Genomic DNA, 19,628 nt, shown 5'->3' on the forward strand with positions numbered 1-19,628 from the left:
TGCTGGGGGTCATATTTTGAATTCTCTTTTTCTGATGTGAATACACTAAATACCTTTTATGCTTGATTAATAACAGGGTAAGTAGTCTTTCAGTTCAGCTCAGTTGCTCAGTCGTGTCCGACTCTTTGCGACCCCATGAATCGCAGCACACCAGGCCTCCCTGTCCATCACCAACTCCCAGAGTTCACCCAAACTCATGTCCATCGAGTCAGTGATGCCATCCAGCCATCTCATCCTCTGTCGTCCCCTTCTCCTCCTGCCCCCAATCCCTCCCAGCATCAGAGTCTTTTCCAATGAGTCAACTCTTCGCATGAGGTGGCCAAAGTTTTGGAGTTTCAGCTTCAGCATCAGTCCTTTCAGTGAACACCCAGGACTGATCTCCTTTAGGATGGACTGTAGCTCAGTTCAATTATGTAAATATGTTTTTTTCCTATATCTTTCTCTTGGTGATAATATCTCTTAAACACATGACCTTTTTTTCCTGATGTATAGTCGGCATTGCGTATACGTAACCATAATTTAGGGCTCCAGCAGTAGTGGAGAATTTATCTCATCCAAACTTCTCAATCCTGGCTACACAGCAGTACTGACTAGGAAGCTGGGGAAAAAAATGCCAATAACCCAGCTAGCCCCTGGAGGATCTGTTAGAGCTGTTCTGGTTAGGAGACAAATTGTTGTCCTATTTTATCACTCCCCAAGTGATGCCAGTATGCGTCCAGTGTTGAGAACCAGTGATTTATAACTGATGGGATGTCCCGTAAAACTGGGTGTGTGTTTATAAAGTGATTAATGGATACACATCTAGTTACTCCACATGAAAACCACATGTTGTGATTGATTTCATTAGCACATGTAATTTCCAAAACAAAACTTTTATTAAATAAAAAGCTTTTAGACAAAAACCAAAGGACAACATAATTTACCATCAATATGTCTTTAAAAAGTAGATGCTGAAAGGAAGGAAGGAGGGAGGAATAGAAGGAAGGAGAGAAAGAAGATAGATGATCCAGAGTAAAAATAAAAGTACCCTTCATCTATGACATAATAAAAAGGAAGGCTTTAGCCACATTCCTGCATCTGTATTCAACACTGCTACAGTTTGGGCTCTTCTGAATCTAAATGGGAAAGCGGAGCATTTGTACATGAAAAATTGCTTAAGAGGGAGTCCCATCACCCTTCAGGATGAGTCTTGAGTATCTCATCTCATTTTATACAAAGCTGTCAAGCTACAGTCCCTCACCAAATACCTTTTGTCTCCCTCACGTTGGTATTTTTGTTGGAATAAGAGCATGAATTGGAATAGACTCAATTCCTTAGCATCCCCCTGGGCAATTAATTTGTCTGAATTTTACAGACCATTTGGGATGTAATTTTTCTGTGTTTTTCTAGATCCACTCCTCAATGAAAACATAAGATTCTCAATGAACTCCATTTTATTGAGATTTCCTTGCCATAAATCATCACAGCAATATCTAACTATAAACTTATGACTGAAAATTAAGTTATCTCCTTATCATATCTTTGTCATTAAAATCCCAGAAGATAAATTTTGCTTTGATAGTAATCTGAGTAGTTTTATTACGTCTTTTTACATGTGATATTAAATATGGTAGAAAGCTTCCTCTGAATGAGTTAAAGACTGTGAGGAAGATGCAAATTCTCAAATCAGGAAATATTCTGAGATGTCTTATGACATAGTTCAATTTTCAGTATGCCATTATTATTTTAAAAATGCATGTTTTACTTTATTTAAAAGTGCATATCCGTGTAGACAGGGCACACTTCTATGTTTTATATTTGTCATCTTAAATTAGCCTTCCAAAAAGATTTGAACATTTTTTTTCTATTTGATACGATGTCTTCATCCATATTCATCCAAGTAAACGTCATTCACTTAGAAACTGTCTATTTCAGAACTCTATATTGTGAGAGTAAAAGGTTGTACATTAATTTGTACAGCCAAAATGATCATATTATCAAAAAGCTCCATTAAACCCAGAACATTACTTGTCCAGTAGAACTTTCTTTGAGTCTGTGAGCTATATCTATATTGTCCAATATACACACACGTGACTTTCAATGACTTAAAATGTGGCTGGTACACCTAGAAGCCTGGATTTTTAATTTTTAGGAATGTTGTATTAATTTCAGTTTTAAAACCATATGTAGCCAGTGGCTACCATATTGGAAAGCACAGCTCCAGGAAAAAAAAAAATGGAAAAGTTAGGTTTTACTAACAAGATTTAGTAAAAATCTGGATTGAAACTCAACATTTAAAATATTAAGATCATGGCATCCGGTCCCATCACTTCATGGCAAACAGAAGGGGAAAAAGTAGAAGCAGTGACAGATTTTCTTTTCTTGGGCTCCAAAATCACTGCAGACAGTGACTGCAGCCATGAAATTAAAAGATGCTTGTCCCTTGGAAAGAAACTATGACAAACCTAGACAGCATATTAAAAAGCAGAGACATCATTTTTCCTGCAAATGTCCATATGGTCATAGCAATGGTTTTTCCAGTAGTCCTGTATGGATGTGAGCGGTGGACCATAAAGAAGGCTGAGTACCAAAGAATTGATGCTTTCAAATTGTGGTGCTGGAGCCTTGGACATCAAGGAGATCAAACCAGTCCATCCTAAAGGAAATCAACCCTGAATATTCATTGGAAGGACTGATGCTGAAGCTGAAGCTCCAATACTTTGGCCACCTGATGCAAAGAGCCGGCTCACTGGAAAAGATCCTGATGCTGGGGAAGATAGAAGGCAAAAGGAAAGTGGGGTGGCAGAGGCTGAGACGGTTAGATAGCATCACCGACTCAATGGACATGAATTTGAGCGAACTCTGGAAGATGGTGAAGGAGAGGGGACTCTGGCATGCTGCAGTGCTTGGGGTCAACAGAGAGCTGGACACAACTTAGGGACTGAACAATAGCAACAAGTTCACTGCTGGCTTTTCCTTAGGCTACAGGAAACTTTGAAAGTTTTAACTTGCAAAAATTTTGCAAGAATTTAAGCCGGTGAATAAATTGCTTTCAATGGTTGTCTACCATACCTAGGAATAAGATGTAGTCAGTTGGGTGACTAAACTAGCAAGACCTCAGCGGGAAATGATAGGTTTTAGTCTAAATTCTAAGCATAGTATTCTTACTACAGAGTGCACCTGTGTTTTGCACATAAAGCATAAAATTTGCATAAAATTTCCTGCCAGGTTCCACTGAATCTGTGAGTCTTTTTTCCCTTTAATCCATGCCCTTTTGTTTTTTGGCAGTCCTGTCTCCCATCCCCTTGTGAAGAGACAACATTCTTCTGTCTTTGTGCTCATTTTGTCTTTATCTTTCTAAATAATTTTTCCCACCCTTTCATTGTTGCTGCAGCAAAGTGAGGTTAATATTAATAATAATAATGTTAAGATACACAGTTGGGCACCTTGTTATCTGAGCTGCTGAAAGCTCTCCTGTAGATGTGGATATTCCCCCAGATATCGGGTAATTGTTAGCAACATTTTCTGATCCTTTTCACCTCTTTGCTAAGCTGCTGTCTTGTCCTGGACTTTGAGCAAAACGCCCAGGTGTGACCTCTTCAGACACTGCATAATGGCACACTCATTTATATTCAGCCCGTTTCTGCTCCGGAAGTCAGACAATGGAAGGGTTTTGTGTTTTGACTTGTCTCTGCCTCTGTGAATTCCAAATCCCACAGTCATTTCTTAAGATCCCTGCTCTTCCTTCTGCTCTAATCTCATCCCATCATCATGACTTTTTGTTTCCTACATTGAACTTATTAAATTCAATTCTCTTTCAGTCAAAATAACATAACCTCATGTCTCCCCTGAGAAGCAGGGAGCTCTTTTCAAGCACATGCGTTTCAACTGTACATTTAACTTGTGATCTCAGTGTGTAATATTCTTTTCTTTCCTACTCTCTCAGGCAGTGCTTTCATTTTTTTTTCCCCCATTAAATATCTTTTCACCAAGGGCTCTTTTAAAGTTGCTTAATATCTGTATTTATGAAAATAGGCAAACTGTACTATCTTTTTCTCACTTGCATTGATCAGTTATGCAAATCAAATTCATTCTGGGGTATCTCACAAGGAACATTGATTATCCATGTCTGTCAGGACCATGCAGGTTAACAGATTTCTCTGTCACCGTCTTTCCAGAAATTATATTTCAATAGCTGACACTCGTTAACATTTGAAGATGAATGGACTGTTCATTCTTGAGTCTTAACATTTGGTCCTGTAGATATTGAAGAAGAAAAAGGAATCATGTGTTTCCGAGCAACTTACATAATGTTTTGCCCTCATGTGTCTCGACCAATTGATTACTGGTAGCATTAATCTAGACTCACTGTAGCATTTCCAACTGTTTTCTTTTTCTCGTTCATGTTAATCCAAGGAGATTAAAAAAGGCCAAACTAATTAAAAATTGAATTGGATGAGGAGAACTTATTCCCTGGCTTGGAAATGTTTAGTTACAACTCTGAGTAAATTTTTACAGATGAGAAATAAATCCTTATAAATAAGTCTCATAAAAGAAATAATAGAATTCTTGAAATACCTCAGTGGAAGCTGTCATGTATGTGTGTAGTGACTATAAAATAAACATACTTTTTAATTCGGAAAGTCACCATTTAATTGTTTATTGTAATTTTGGAAACTATCATTGAAAGATGAAGCTTTCTCCTCTCTTCTTTCCTCCATCCAAACATAAGCGTTATGTTTGATAATTTATCATAAAGAATAATCTCCAAGGCAGCATTTTCTTCCAGAGAAAACAGAAACGATAATTTTATTATGTTTAAATTGTCTTGGTAGGTTTTCTGTGCAAAAGATTTTGGCAAAAACATTCTAAATGGGGAAATGTTCTTTAATCAGATGTTATATATAACCTTCAAAAATACTCGTGAGGCATCAAAATAAACAAATATGGTTGAACGGTCTTTTTTGAAAGTTATGCCTTTGACCCCATGAGAGTTTTTTGTGACGTTTCTCCCAGTTCTGGAAAACAAAACAAGGATTCTAAAGAAAAACAACTTGATCTTTGAAAGAGAGAACAAAGAAGGTAGAAGAACACAAAATACCCTACGTTCTCTAACAGGATTTCAAGATTGAGTTTTCGATATTCAAGCAGGATTCGAACTTTGCTTTGTTCTCATTAAAAAAAAAAAGATTGCTAAATATAATGAAAGCACAATTTAATGTATAATGTAAAAGAACTAGTTCTGTGGTACGGGCTGAAGATAAGCCGGGAAAGAGCTGGACCTTGAAGGGTAAAGAAAATGATTTTGTCTTTCTTGTTGCAAGAATACTTACAACCTGAAAACCTACAAGAAAAAAATATTTCGTACTGCTTGAAGCATGTCTTCAAATGAATTTTTCAAAATGCACAGATCAAGAGTGTACAAAATGCTCTGGCTTTCGGTGAAGTGCAGTTTTGCTGTTTGTGCAGAACGAGATAAAGATGTGTGGGCGGAGTGAGAGGACACTCCAGGTCCCAACAAAGTCAGCAAAGCCGAGGGGAGGAGGAGATGTTGGCCCCGGGGGAGGGCGGCGCATCCTGCCTGCTGGGAGCTGAGTTCCCCTTTCAGGGGCTAATTGCTCCTCCAGGAGGCCCAGTCTGTGCTGCATTCAGTGTGGGGCTGGGCCTCCAGAGAAAGGCAGACTGGGGCATGGATGCATGGATTTGGCAATCAGACACACTGAAACAAAAACCTCTGAACTGGGGGAGGGACTTAATTTGGCCTGAATACCCAAGAAAGAATTCCCCTTATCTTAAGCTTTTTGAGAGGCAATTCTTTGGGGAAATATATATATGTATTGAAAATAGGACTTCCTCCTGCATGAACTGATAGACAAAAAGTGTTTTTTTTTCCTATTTGATGCAATTTTAGCTTCTCATGGCAAACACGCCTAGGGAAAGATACAAAGAAGAAAAACAGCAAAGTGAGCATATGAATGCACAAAATCATTTAAATGGTTGTCTTAGGATTCACTTTACAGTAAGACTCTACTATTAGATGAAATTATTATTAATAGGCGTTGACCTGAAAATAGAGCTTTGCCTGGTGAGATGTGAGTCTGAGCAAGCTCTGTCAGTTACAGGAGGCCTAGATGCACATGGCATGTATGATCCAGGGCACGAGCATTTTTGTGTCTAATGTTTTGAAAAGCGAATGAAATAAAACTTTGGACTGGATTTCACTAACTACTAGAAACATAATGAAAAGTAAATTTTAAAATTTCAGTAGATCTATAGCTTCTAATACCTTGGCCACCTGATGCGAAGAGCTGACTCTTTCGAAAAGACCCTAATGCTGGGAAAGATTGAGGGCAGGAGAAGGGGATGACAGAGGATGAGATGGTTCGATGGCATCACCGACTCAATGGACGTGGATTTGGGTGAACTCCAGGAGTTGGCGATGGACAGGGAGGCCTGGCATGCTGCAGTTCATGGGGTCGCAAAGAGTCAGACACGCCCGAGCAACTGAACTGAACTGAACTGAACTGATAGCTTGCTTCTGATCAACAGGAAGACCATATTTTTCTTAGCATAAGTAATTCAGGTGAAGAAAAATTAGCTATTGTTCATTTCACAGACAGTTGTTAATTCGTTTCAAATTTTAGAAACAGACTTTTAAGTGTCACAAAGTCATAATGAGAGCAGAATTATCCCACACTGACAGCCTCTTTTATTCTGGTTATTGTTGTTGCTCAGTCGTGTCTGACTCTTTGCGACCCAGTGGACTGCAGCACATCAGGCTTCCCTGTCCATCACCATCTCCCAAAATTTGCTCAAACTCGTGTCCATTGAGTCAGTGATGCCTTCCAACCATCTTGTCCTTTGTATTCTGGTACCTCAAGATTAAAGAGCTGTTTCCAGCTATTATAATAGATGCTTTATAAATTAAAGTTAGTGTTAAATTGCCAAGTGATCATGGTCCTGGTCAGCTAACTCATTAAAAAGTGCTGATGGTGGACTTCTTTGACCATCAGAGATAATGAGAAGCATCTTGTCCTCTGGGTCTTAGTTAAATAAGTAATAGGAAAACATACTTATTATCTGCTATCAGTGAGGATCAGATGACAACTCCATAGCTAAACAAAATTAGTGGGCAAAGATGAATATGTCTTTCCTTTAACTTTATGACAATACAATTGGAAATACATTTATAATTTATTAATTGGTTTCCCATATACTACCCCCATTCTGTGTTTCAGTATTTTCATCACAACACTATGAGGTAGGCAGAGAAATACTCTTTCCCTCTATGAGGACTTTGTTTGAGTCAACTATGGAAATAAAACTTCTCAGATGAAAGGAAAGGGAGATGAGAGATAAGCCTCACAAGATGTGTAAAACCCAGATCATGGATATTCCCCAAACACTGGCTATTTGCCCTCTGACATGAAGAATCTGTGTCAATGGAACAAACACATCTACCCTTGAAGACAAACAAATCTGTCTTCATAAGTCTACAATTCCTATCCATCTCTTCTTGTCTTTCATAGGAAAAAAAAAAAATGGATCTATTCTCATAGGATACTAGGTCACCGTGATGAAGCTCATAATAAATAAACAGTAGTGTGAATACACAACTCTTGAAAGTGACAAGATGTATAATACTGTACTGATGGTGTTCTTCTTTGACCATCAGAAATTACAAGTAACCTCTTCCGAGCAAAGTCACCATAGCAATTAATATTTTTTATCAACGTCACAACTTTGTTCTGACTCAGGGCTTTGCAGCATCACTGCAAGACACAACGCTGACAGTGGAATCATTGCTGCCGGATTTGAAATGACTTCCTGTGCAGGGAAAATTATGTAGCAAAGTCTGACACAAAAGGATGGCACAGCTTGCTGCTAAGTCCTTGATGCGCCTTTTAATTGATGGATTCGCTACCAAAGGCAACATTCCTGTAGTCCACAAGGATGGCCTGACTTCTGTGATTTCAGAAACACTTGGCATTGCTTGCTCCAGTAGTTCTCCTCGGTGACTGGATTAGGGAGGAGGGGGCTGGGAGGGGGACGAACGTGAAACACCTTCAACAGTACAGTCTGTCTTTGGCAAAACTGAGTGCCTCACAGAACCCACAGCATCGGAGTCAGAGGATATCACGTCATTTCATCTCCCTTTCATGACAGAGTATACTTTGGATTCCTGATCCCTCCTGTCAGCCCCATATATATATACTGTAGCTAAAAGAAATAAAACTAAAGCTTTAAAACAAATAAGGGGACTGGAAGGAAAGGTGGCATTAAATATCAGAAGGCCCTTCTCTAGCTCTTTCTCTTTTTCAACAAAGCTGTATCCTTTTATTTCATGAGATGTCTTTATCAGTATGGCAATCAGGTCTTCGATGTTTTAACATTAAAATGAATGTCACGAAGCATATTACAAGAACAAGAAAAGTACTAGAGACTGAAAGGTGAACCCTTGATGCGACTACCCTTTGGCCATTTTTATCTTTGTGTTTCCTTGAGGTTAGGTCTGGCCCACTGGGAGATATTATTTTTATCTACCTGTATCCATGGCAGAGCTATTAAGCTGAAGCACGTGGAAGTTTCAACATTTGACTATTTTTTCCTAAAAGAATAATTATTTTATATGGTTCAACCTGATATTTTTCAGCTTTAGATTTAAAATTAAAATCTGATTCTTTCTATACATGCAGATGCTCAGCGTGATTATCTGTCCATTCATTTCTTTAAAACATGTTCAGTGAGTGCTCACGGCCCTCCAAAGCATTAAGTTGGGTGCCGGACAGTCAGTGAACCCAGGCTCAGTCCCAGGCTGATACCTGAGTCTTATAAGCTCAGGATTTGGAGGACTGCTGTTATTCAGTTGCTAAGTCATGTCTGACTCTTTGGGACCCCATGGACTGCAGCACACCAGGCCTCCCTGTTCATCACTATCTCCCAGAGTTAATTCATGTCTATCAAGTCGGTGATGCCATCCAACCATCTCATCCTCTGTCCCCGCCTTCTCCATCCCTCGATTGTTCCCAGCATCAGGGTCTTTTTCAAATGATTTGGCTCTTCGCATCAGGTGGCCAAAGTATTGGAGTTTCAGCTTCAGCATCAGTCCTTCCAATGAATAATCAGGGTTGATTTCCTTTAGGATTGCCTGATTGGATCTCCCTACAGTCCAAGGGACTCTCAAGAGTCTTCTCCAGCACCACAATTCAAAAGCTTCAGGGGGTGATCAAGCACATGAAGGCGTAACTGACACACACAGTGACAAGGACCCTGGAGGAAACCAGCTGGGGCTGTGATGGGAAAAAAGGGCAGGGAGGGTTGTGGCTGAGCTGAAATCAGCCCATGATCCGGGAGCCGTGTCGCAGGAGGGAGAAGGAAGAGGTGGGGGACAGGGCATCTAGCACATAAGGTGAATAAGATACAGGAAGAGCTCAGCTTCTTTGGAGAATGGAAGCCCATGGGAGAGAGATCTGGGGAAAAGATGGCAGAGAGGAGGCAGGGGTCAGAGGATGCCAAGGTCTCAGAGGTGGGGCCTGGGCCTTGAGTCCCAGTGCAATGTGAGCACAGCGAAGGCTCGAAAGCCGAGAACAGTGAGCTGGGGACCCAGCTCCCTGCCTGTCCTGTGAGGAATCTGTGGGCCAGGACGTGAGCTAGCTACCGGGAGGGGACGACGGGCCTACAGCTGGGAGTGGTGAGGGGGGTAAGGAGGTATTTTAGATATTCCTTGGAAGCATAACTAATGATAGGAATATGAGCCTTTATGCTTATGGAGCAAAAGTTGGAAGAAAGTTAGGTGATCATTTTTTGTCCAACATATTCAGTGTTTTTATAGGAAAGTTTTAGTCTCATATCTAAAGAGACAGAATCCATAGACAGAGTCTTCTTCCAGGGGGCTACAGAGTCTTCTTCCAGGGGGCTACACAGTAAAAGGGGTCTTTAGATTAAATAGAAAGACATAAATAATGTGCGCATGGCTCCAAGCTTGAATTATTTATGAATCCTTTGTTAATTAATGTGGATCAGTTAGTTAAAATAAATGTAAATGCAAAAAATATTTAAAAAATATTCATGTTTAAATGTTATGAAGGAAACCTACCACTGGCCCAAAAGCAAAAGGCAACTTTATTCCATAAAATAAGTAAAAGAGAACTTATTGAAGGTGTCTGGCCATCCTCCGTTATTTCTCCTTCTTTCCTCCTTGTTGTCAGGGGCTGGCAGCTCCTGCCGAGAGCTCACCTGGAGCAGAGCCTGGAAGAGAGAGGCCGAAGGTCCTCCCCAGCAGGGGTGCTCCCCAGCCTCTTCAGTGCTGAGGACACCAGGTTCTGGTGGGAATGAATGGAGGATGGGGGTCGGGGGGCAGCCAGGTCCATGCTGAGAGCCAGAAAGTCATTGATCAAGAATCAATCACTGATCTGCAGAACCCGCTTTGAAGGTACGTTTCTGTACTTTCCTGAGCTGGGAATGCAAGCTAGGAAATGGACTTGAAAGGCCAATTTGAAGCAATTTAAAAAGTAGGGGTGAGTGACTCAATGTTCTGTGCAGCCAAGGGTTTAAAAATTTGGAGGTCTGTCAATAGCAAGAGCGGCGCTAATTGGAAAATAAGATTTCTGCAGATCTTCCAGAGTCAGCAGGCCCTCCCACGCATCCCAGGCAGCATGCTGTTTGGACCCACTCAGCATCTCCTGCCAGGGATTCAGGCGAGCCTGGCGTGCTGTCTTCCTGGAAAAAAGGGGGAGGGGGCTGCACTCCCCTCATCTCTGCGGCAGCTCTTCAGCTTCATGATCGTCATCTGACCAGTGGCAATGAAACCTGTGAAACAGACATTCCCATTTTGTAGGCAAAGAAATCGAGTGTCCCGATCATTAAATGACCTTTCCAGGATCCTACATGCAGTCACAGAGCCTGGCTTCTTGTCAGCTTTCCAAAAGTGAAGTGAAAGTTGCTCAGTCATGTCTGACTCTTTGCAACCCCATGGACTATGCAGTCCATGGAATTCTCCAGGCCAGAATACTGCAGTGAGCAGCCTTTCCCTTCTCCAGGGGATCTTCCCAATTCAGGGATCGAACCCAGGTCTCCCACTTTGCAGGCAGAAGAACACAAGAGATGGGTATCTGATGCCAGACATGGTTTTAAGGACTTTTCTTGCATTAACCATAAAATCCTCACAGCCAGTGAGCCGCATGTCATGAGTAACCCATTTTATACTTGGGAAGAAACCGAGGCACAGAGACACTCAGGCTTTGTCACAGAGCTGGTGGGTGGCTGAGTAGAAACTGAAAAGGATTCCCTTTCTTACTGAGAAGTCTCCACTGTGCTTATTTATTAAACCTGCAGGTAATTATTGCAAACTAATACCAAGCATTCTGGATGCCTCCATCCTCTCATCCCAGTCTGACAGAGATGCTGTAACTGGACCGGTGATCAGCCAGGACTCCAGTGGCACTTTGAAGCTCAGCCGGTCCTCACATCTGATATCAAAAGCATTGAGAATTACCATGGTTTATAAACACTGCAGGGCTTCCCTGGTAGATCAGCTGGTAAAGAATCTGTCTGAAATGCAGGAGATACCAGTTTGATTCCTGGGTCAGGAAGACCCCTTGGAGAAGGGATAGACTACCCACTCCAGTATTCATGGGCTTCCCTGGTGGCTCAGATGATAAAGAATTTGCCTGCAATGAGGGAGACCTGGGTTTGATCCCTGGGTTGGGATGATCCCCTGGAAGAGGGCATGGCAACCCACTCCAGTATTCTTGCCTGAAGAATCCCATGGACAGAGGAGCCTGGCAGGCTACGGTCCATGGGGTCCCAAACAGTCGGGCATAACTGAGTGGCTAAGCACAGCACAGCACAGCATGAACACTCTAAGGGCTTCCTTGGTGGCTCAAATGGTAAAGAATCTGCCCACAATGCAGGAGACTGGGGTTTGATCCCTGGGCCTGGAAGATACCCTGGAGAAGGGAATGGCAACCCACTCTAGTATTCCTGCCTGAAGAATCCCATGGACAGAGGAGCCTGGCAGATGGGATCACAAAGAGTTGGACACGACTGAGCAACTAACACACACATAAATACTATACTTTTGGCTCTGCTGACCATGTGCTTCAACCAACCACAGAATATCAGAGCTGGAAGAATGTTTAGGGCAGTAGGAGAATATTAACTTCCTTGGTGCAGGTAATTCAAGTCTAAGCGACTCAGTCGATGTGTTTAGTCTAAGATGGAGATAACATACCCATGACGAGGGCATTTCAGGAGAAAACCCAGGCATTCTGATCTCTAACCCTGCTTCTTTAGAGCCCTTCCAGCTCTGAACTGCTCTAACCTGTGCTAATCATAGAACAAAACCAAAAATGAAATCAGGATCATTCAGTAAAACACCATAATGGTACAGAGGAGGAAGGGTACTGAAGTTCTATTATAGTAGAATTAAATTCTAAGGAAATCAGGTTGGCCCCCATAAAGATGCCCAGAAAATTTATTTCAGTTCAAGTAGTCCCTCAGTCATGTCCGACTCTTTGCGACCCCATGGACTGCAGAACACCAAGCTCCTCTTTCCATGGGATTCTCCACACAAGAATACTGGAGTGGGTTGCAATTTCCTCCTCCAGGGGATCTTCCGAACCCAGTGACTGAACTCTTGTCTCTTGTGTCTCCTACATTGGCAGGTGGGTTCTTTACCACTAGCGCCACCTAGGAAGCCCTTATTTCGCTACATTTTATACTTATTTTTAAGCTTCAAGATAAGCATAGAAGCTTTTTTCTGCCAAAACAAAATAAATGTTTTGTGGTTTGTGTCTCCTCTATAAGGATTCATATGTTGTCGTTCATAAATAAACATCCAGGTTATTTATACAAGTGGATAAAATCCCTCACTGAGAGGATTAACACCTGTAATGCCACTCTTAAATGGTCATAGATTATGTGTTCACACTACTCGATTAAATTTAGACTGATAGTTTTATAGCTGATAAAGGGCCATCTGAAAAGAATTTCCCTGTTGAATAAAACTCATAGGTGGGTATGAAAATGAAGAACTAAAACAAGATGGGGTGGGTGAGAACTCAATATGCAGTGATCACGGAGCCAGGAAGAGTGATTCAGGCGGGAATGGTCTTCTGGTGGCTCCATCAGCAGATCTGGGAAAGAGTTTGCCTTAACCATTCTGAGACATTCTTATGTGACGACGTCTTTACTTCCAACTCACCCCTTTTCCATGGGAGTTTAGTCTTTAAAAATAGGTGAAGCAAAGGATATCTTTAGTTAGAATTTCCTCTTTTAAATGTAAACACTTTAAACTTTGAAACCACATTCTAACATACTAACCACACACACACAAAAGTCCAATTTATATTCTCAGAGAATTCTTAAAAACGTGCTGTGACACACAGAAACGTACTATAGATTCCTACGTCAGATGCGGCTGGCTCTCTTTGCCTATTTCCTAAAGCACAGGTGATGTAGTTGGTGTGGTCTGAATAAAAAACGCCTGTACCTTCGTGTCAGTCACCTCCTTTGTTAACATAAATGGTGACAGATAAGCACTTACCAAACACGTGCTCTAAAGGCATCTTGTGTTCGTTGCTCAGTTGTGTCCAACTCTTTTGTGACTCGGTGGACTGTAGCCCGGCCGGCTCTTCCATCCATGGGAATCCCCATGCAAAAATACTGGAGTGGGTTGCTGTTTCCTTCTCCAAGGGATGTTCCTGACCAAGAGATGGAACCTGGGTCTCCTGCATTGCAGGCTGATTCTTCACCATCTGAGCCTCCAGGGAAGCAGTGCTTATCATAATGTCTCTTAAAATAATCAAGAAAGATGAACAGAGAGGAAAAAAAAAATATATATATATATATATATCCCGAAAATATATATATAACATGTCCCAAGAATATAAAATATATACTACATAATATGTCCCAGGAATAGAATTATATTGGTCAAATATCATTAAACTACTGAATGGAGAGATGGCATTTACAGCCTACGCTAATTTGTGTAGCACTGAGAAACACCACTTTTCACCATGAAGATACTGTGCGTTCTTAACTCCTGACCTGGGAGTCTGCGGTCTGCTGTCCTCTGGGCTGAGCCAGGAGAGGAGCCGTGCTTCCCTTCTGCTTCACCCTGACCGGAGCCCGCGCTTTCTCAGAAGAGAGGACGCTGACTTTCGACCAGGCCCAAGCACCATGCTTCCCTTCTCCCTCACCCTGACCAGAGCCCGCGCGTTCTCAGACGAGAGGATGCTGACTTCCGGCCGGGCCCAAGCACCGTGCTTCCCTTCTCCTTCACCCTCACTGGAGCCCACGCATTCTCAGAAGAGAAGACACTGACTTCCGGCTGGGCCCAAGCACCGTGCTTCCCGTCTCCTTCACCCTGACCGGAGCCCGCGCTTTCTCAGAAGAGAGGACGCTGACTTCCAGCTGGGCCCAAGCACCGTGCTTCCCGTCTCCTTCACCCTGACCGGAGCCCGCGCGTTCTCAGAAGAGAAGATGCTGACTTCCGGCTGGGCCCAAGCACCCCGCGGCGTCTAAACCGCCTCTTCTGCAGAGAACACGGCTCCTGGACTGGGAAGCCTGAGGAGTTCCGGCCTTTCACGGGCCCTTTCTGGCCCTCCTGCTTCCTTCTATGTGTCCTTTGGCAGATGCCCGTCGGGCACCAGACAGGGTGCCAGGACCTGGTGCCAACTCCAGCCCGGGGCAGAGAGCGCCCCCCAGCAGCAGGCTGTGGAGACTTCGGTCTGTGCCGTCTTTCCTGCCGTCTCGGGCAGAGGGCGCCTGGACCGAGGTCAGAGCTACTGGCAAGCGCTGTCAGGAGACGGAGTCCTCTATATCATTCTCTACAATGGTATCTGTAAGTGAGGAAAAATCCCACGTCTTCAAAGCATGATAGGTGGTGGGGTTAACCAAGGCATTTTAGGTAGTATACCCACACCAAGTATTAATTGAACTGAAGAAAGTACTGTGAACATCTATCATTTATGGGGTCTTCCCGGATGGTGCTAATGGTTAACAAACCCACCTGCAGTTCAGGAGTTGTAATAGGCTCATTAAACCACTGAGTCGGGAAGATCCCTTGGAGAAGGATAGGGCAGTCTGCTCCGGTATTATTGCCGGAGAAATCCCATGGACGGAGGAGCCTGATGGGCTACAGTCCACAGGTTCGCAAAGAGTCAGATAAGACTGAAGTGACTTAGCATGCACACAACCACTACCATTTATGATTTCATAAATTCTGTCATAATTCTTTGAAAAATATTTGATTAAAAGTGTTCTTGAAAATGGTGCTTCTTTGAATCATCACAACCATTTACTTTGCAGCAAATGCAATGTATTTTTTGAAAAATATGTGTTCAGAAACTTGGGTTTCTTTATGTTACTCTTTTTAACAAAGTGGAATTATTAGTAAATATATACTAACTACTTTCAGGAATTATTTAAATAATAGGGCAGTGCACTTCAACAATGAATATTGCTTACTGATTTCTGGTAAACTTACTCTACAAATTACGTGAGGATAGAACAGTGATAGAAATACAGAAGCATGTTGCTGAAAAATCTTTAATTTCCAGTGCTGTGGACTAAAGTATGGCATCCAGTATTTTGAGTCTCAAATGAGAAATTAGACATTAGGGCCACTCTTCTATATTAAATGTAGAAAGCACAGTTCAGTGGAGACTTGTGTGTGTCCCATTTTTAAGACTTGCCTGTTTTCACTTTACTTTTCTGTATATGTCAGTCTTTAATTGACTTAATGCACTATGATACTATCAGGCATGGAGATTTTCAGTCTTCCACGTTCAGAGGAAGGCTGAGTGGGGATTCCTTGGATAAGAGCATCTTTGGGATGAAGGAAGTGGAGATGAGGGGGAGGCCTCCAGGCATTAGGGTCATGGAGTCAGCATCTCTTTCTGAAGTTGGATGAAGAGTTTCTGGGTGTCAGTCAGTCCCGCTGTTGACTGTCAATCAGTAATTGCCCAAAACAAATATGTCACAGACCAGTTCTTAAGAATAACCATGTTGCAAAACATTTAAATTTTTAAAGCAGATGACTCGAGAGCTTAATTATTATTTGTTTCTTTTTTTGCTGAGTTACTGTCTGGACACAGTGACAGGGGCTCAGGGTGGCTCTTCCCAAGGCCACGCAGCCCTGGCGAAGGAGAGTAGGTGACTCGAGGGAGCCTGTCCTGCCACTTTTCCACGTGACCGATGGCTGCTGAGCACAGGGCTGGCGGTCGGCACCTCTGAGCCCCGCCGGGCTGGCTGTCCAGCCGGGCTTTGATGTTTATAAAAATGGCATCCTCATTAAAGCAGAGAACACAGAATCCTGCCACCTCAAGGACACGTTACCCCTTGTGAAGGGATAATCAGGTCACGGCTGGCACAGACTCTGCCGTGCAGGTGGTTCTGTCTAGTGTCTGAAGATGCAGAAGGTCACCAGGCTCCCCTAATGCAAGAAGGGGCTCGCCAAAGCTCGGGGAAAGTCTTCTTTTTCATTAGATTTCGACCAGGTGCAAACTCGCTTTCTTTAAAAAAGATGAGAAAGAAAGATAGAGTGTATTTGAAAGAGCATGTCGATTTATGCCTCTTTAAAACTGGAACACACATGAAGTTCCACTGAATTGAGCTTGCTCCACTGAAAAGATAACGACACCCCTGATGTCTAATTTCTTGTCTGAGACTCAGAATTCTGGATCCCATACACTGAATTTCCAGTGTATGTATATAGCACTGGAAAATGAAAGATTTTTCAACAACATAGTTCTTTATTGCTAATGCTGTCCTTTCCTGATATAATTCATCTAATAATCTCATAATTCAAATAACTGTAATAAAAGGAATGCAATAATAGAAAAAGCTCATGTGGTACAGTGAGATAATGTGTTAAATCATCTATAATGTTATATCATAACTCTTATTTTTTGACATCTTACCAATAGACTATATTCTTAATCTTTGTGTCTTTCTTCATTTAGTTTGAGAATGAATAACAACTTTTAAAAGTGATTTGCTAGTTGTCTGATACACATTTGATGAATTAAACTGTTTCTAATTGTGATTATTCGGCTTGTTGCATTTTGAAATACCTCTGCAGTCAATTTTCCTTTCACTGTTAAAAATATATATATATGTATTTGTGGATGACAAATAATTTTTAGACAAAGACTTTTAAGAAAAAAAAAGAAGCAGAGGAAATGACTTTCATTGGGTAAATGGTTGGATGCAGTAGTTTCTAAAGTGAGGACTATGATTCTACAATTCTACTTCCGTGCTTCTTTTTTTATATATATAGGACAATAAGATTGTTGTTCCCTTCGCTGTTTGATGGTGTATGTTAGAAGTAAACATCACTCTGCGTGTGTGTTAATGGGAGCCATCCCCCCTCTCCCTCACCCCGTCCCTCTGCCTTGTTGTGGTGGTAGACGCAGTTGTTTAGGCACTGAACTCGATTTAGTCGTATTGATTGTTGTTCTGCTCTTGCTGCCCGAGATCCGCTTATGTAACACGCAGCAGACAGAGCCAGACAGAAACCCGCCCTCGGAACTCTGAAGCAAACCACTGACGGGTATTTTTGTCCTTTTTTGTGCCCCCAAATTTTGGCTGCAATTGTCTGTTGGAGATATTTTCCACTCAGTTATGTATGTGAATACCCAATAAGGCCCTTTATCTCAAGATCTGTCAAAGATTGAACTGAATTGGGAATTCATGGGCCCACGCTATGGGTTATGGATGCTGTATGCTTTCTACTTTCTCCTAAATGGTTTGTTGTTTTCAGATACAGTGGACTACAGATACATCTTGTTTTAGCTTGTCATCTTTTCTCTTTAGAAAGAGACGATAACATGAGCTATAGATAGCTGGAGACCTATAGATGGCTGGAGCTGTAGATGACTGGAGACCTATAGATGGTTGGAGCTGTAGGTGACCTCTTGCCTTGGGTTTTAGCTGTGTCCTGACTTTATCACAGGGCCTCATCTTCCCCTGGGCTCCTATTTCCATGTTTCTTCCTGGTCAACTCAATCTTCTTGATTTGAGGTTTCCAAATATGACATGGAGATGCATCTCTATCTTTCCATTTATACTTATTCAAAATGAAGAATTAAAGCAGGCCTTTTCCCAACTATTTTAGTTGTTAAATGCTTGTTCTTAACTAAAAAGCTTCCCTGTGGACTTATAACACTCTCCAAATGAGAAGCAGCAAATCAGAACAGAGAAGCACACAGGTTCTGACGCTGGTCTGTTTGGAGTCAAAGTCCTGCTCCAGCACCAGCTACCCGTGTGATCTCAGGCACGTTACTTATCCTCTGTTGGTCCCAGCGCCTTCATCTCTGAAGATGGGGTACAGGAGTACTGGCTAAATGGAATTCTGCAGAGGATGCCATCAGCCACAGTGTATAAAGCCTCTAGAACAATAACTGAAAAAGAGCAAGTCGCAAAAAACACAGGTCCCTTTCATCCTGTATGTTATGAGCTCTCCAGGAGCTACGCACGGTGTTTCTGCCTGGGGTTTTAGCCCTCTGTCTGCGCTGCATCCGGCCCAGGAAAGTGCCTTTGTCCTTTCATCACTGATGAGCGAGAAACATTATTCAGATAAATGGACTTTCCTGGCTTTTAAGTCCATGTCTAGTGGAGAAGGCAGTGGCACCCCACTCCAGTACTCTTGCCTGGAAAATCCCATGGATGGAAGGGCCTGGTGGGCTGCAGTCCATGGGGTCGCTAGGAGTCGGACACGACTGAGCGACTTCACTTTATTTTTTCACTTTCATGCATTGGAGAAGGAAATGGCAACCCACTCCAGTGTTATTGCCTGGAGAATCCCAGGGACAGAGGAGCCTGGTGGGCTGCCATCTATCGGGTCGCTCAGAGTTGGACACAACTGAAGCGACTTAGCAGCAGTGGCAGCTTAGAGGTGGAAGGAACCTATAAGACTGTATTGCTGTTTCCCCACTCTCATGCATCTGAGATCTCTACAACTCTCTACAACGTGGAAGATACCATCTGACTGTCGAGAAGACCACAGTCAAGGCAGCCTTCTTATGGCCAGAGCGCCCTCCTGTCCTGTCCAGCACCACGGTTCCCCTTCTTTTGAACTTTCCACCTGTCAGTCCTCTGATGTGGATACCCGGCACGACGGTGGGAATGGCAGGGCCTGCCCTCACCCATCTCACTCTCTTGGCTTTGTTTCCAAGTGCTTCCATAAATGCTTAATGCCAAGGAGGTCAAGCCGTGCTTTGGAGGACTGACGTACAGGTCACTGCATTCTTCCCAGGCCTTGTTTGCAGATGTTAAATTTAGATCAAATGGCTCGATCAACCTTGCTTATGGTCAGTGCCCCAACTTTCATGGTTTTTCCGACACACTAAGAACACAAGCTGGTTTTAGAAAAGGCAGAGGAACCAGAGATCAAATTGCGAACATCCGCTGGATCGTGGAAAAAACAATAGAGTTCCAGAAAAACATCTATTTCTGCTTTATTAACTATGCCAAAGCCTTTGACTGTGTGGATCACAAGAAACTGTGGAAAATTCTGAAAGAGATGGGAATACCAGACCACCTGACCTGCCTCTTGAGAAATCTGTATGCAGGTCAGGAAGCCACAGTTAGAACTGGACGTGGAACAACAGACTGGTTCCAAATAGGAAAAGGAGTACATC

At 42.5% G+C, this 19,628-nt stretch overlaps 1 protein-coding gene and 1 long non-coding RNA gene across 2 annotated transcripts in view; one reads left to right on the forward strand and one right to left on the reverse strand.

Annotated features, from left to right (window-relative positions):
* Positions 1-19,628, forward strand: part of FAM155A (family with sequence similarity 155, member A) — a 602,979-nt gene that overhangs the window by 534,109 nt on the left and 49,242 nt on the right. The gene's annotated exons all lie outside the window — the stretch shown is intronic.
* On the reverse strand, positions 10,119-14,162 carry LOC104982146. Its single transcript, XR_824479.1, has 3 exons — positions 13,990-14,162; positions 13,526-13,773; positions 10,119-10,788 (listed from the first exon to the last, which is right to left on the reverse strand). It is a non-coding gene; the product is annotated as an uncharacterized LOC104982146 (long non-coding RNA).

The sequence above is a fragment of the Bison bison genome, unplaced genomic scaffold (genome assembly GCF_000754665.1).
Source record: "Bison bison bison isolate TAMUID 2011002044 unplaced genomic scaffold, Bison_UMD1.0 scf7180017864527, whole genome shotgun sequence".
Lineage (NCBI taxonomy): Eukaryota > Metazoa > Chordata > Mammalia > Artiodactyla > Bovidae > Bison > Bison bison.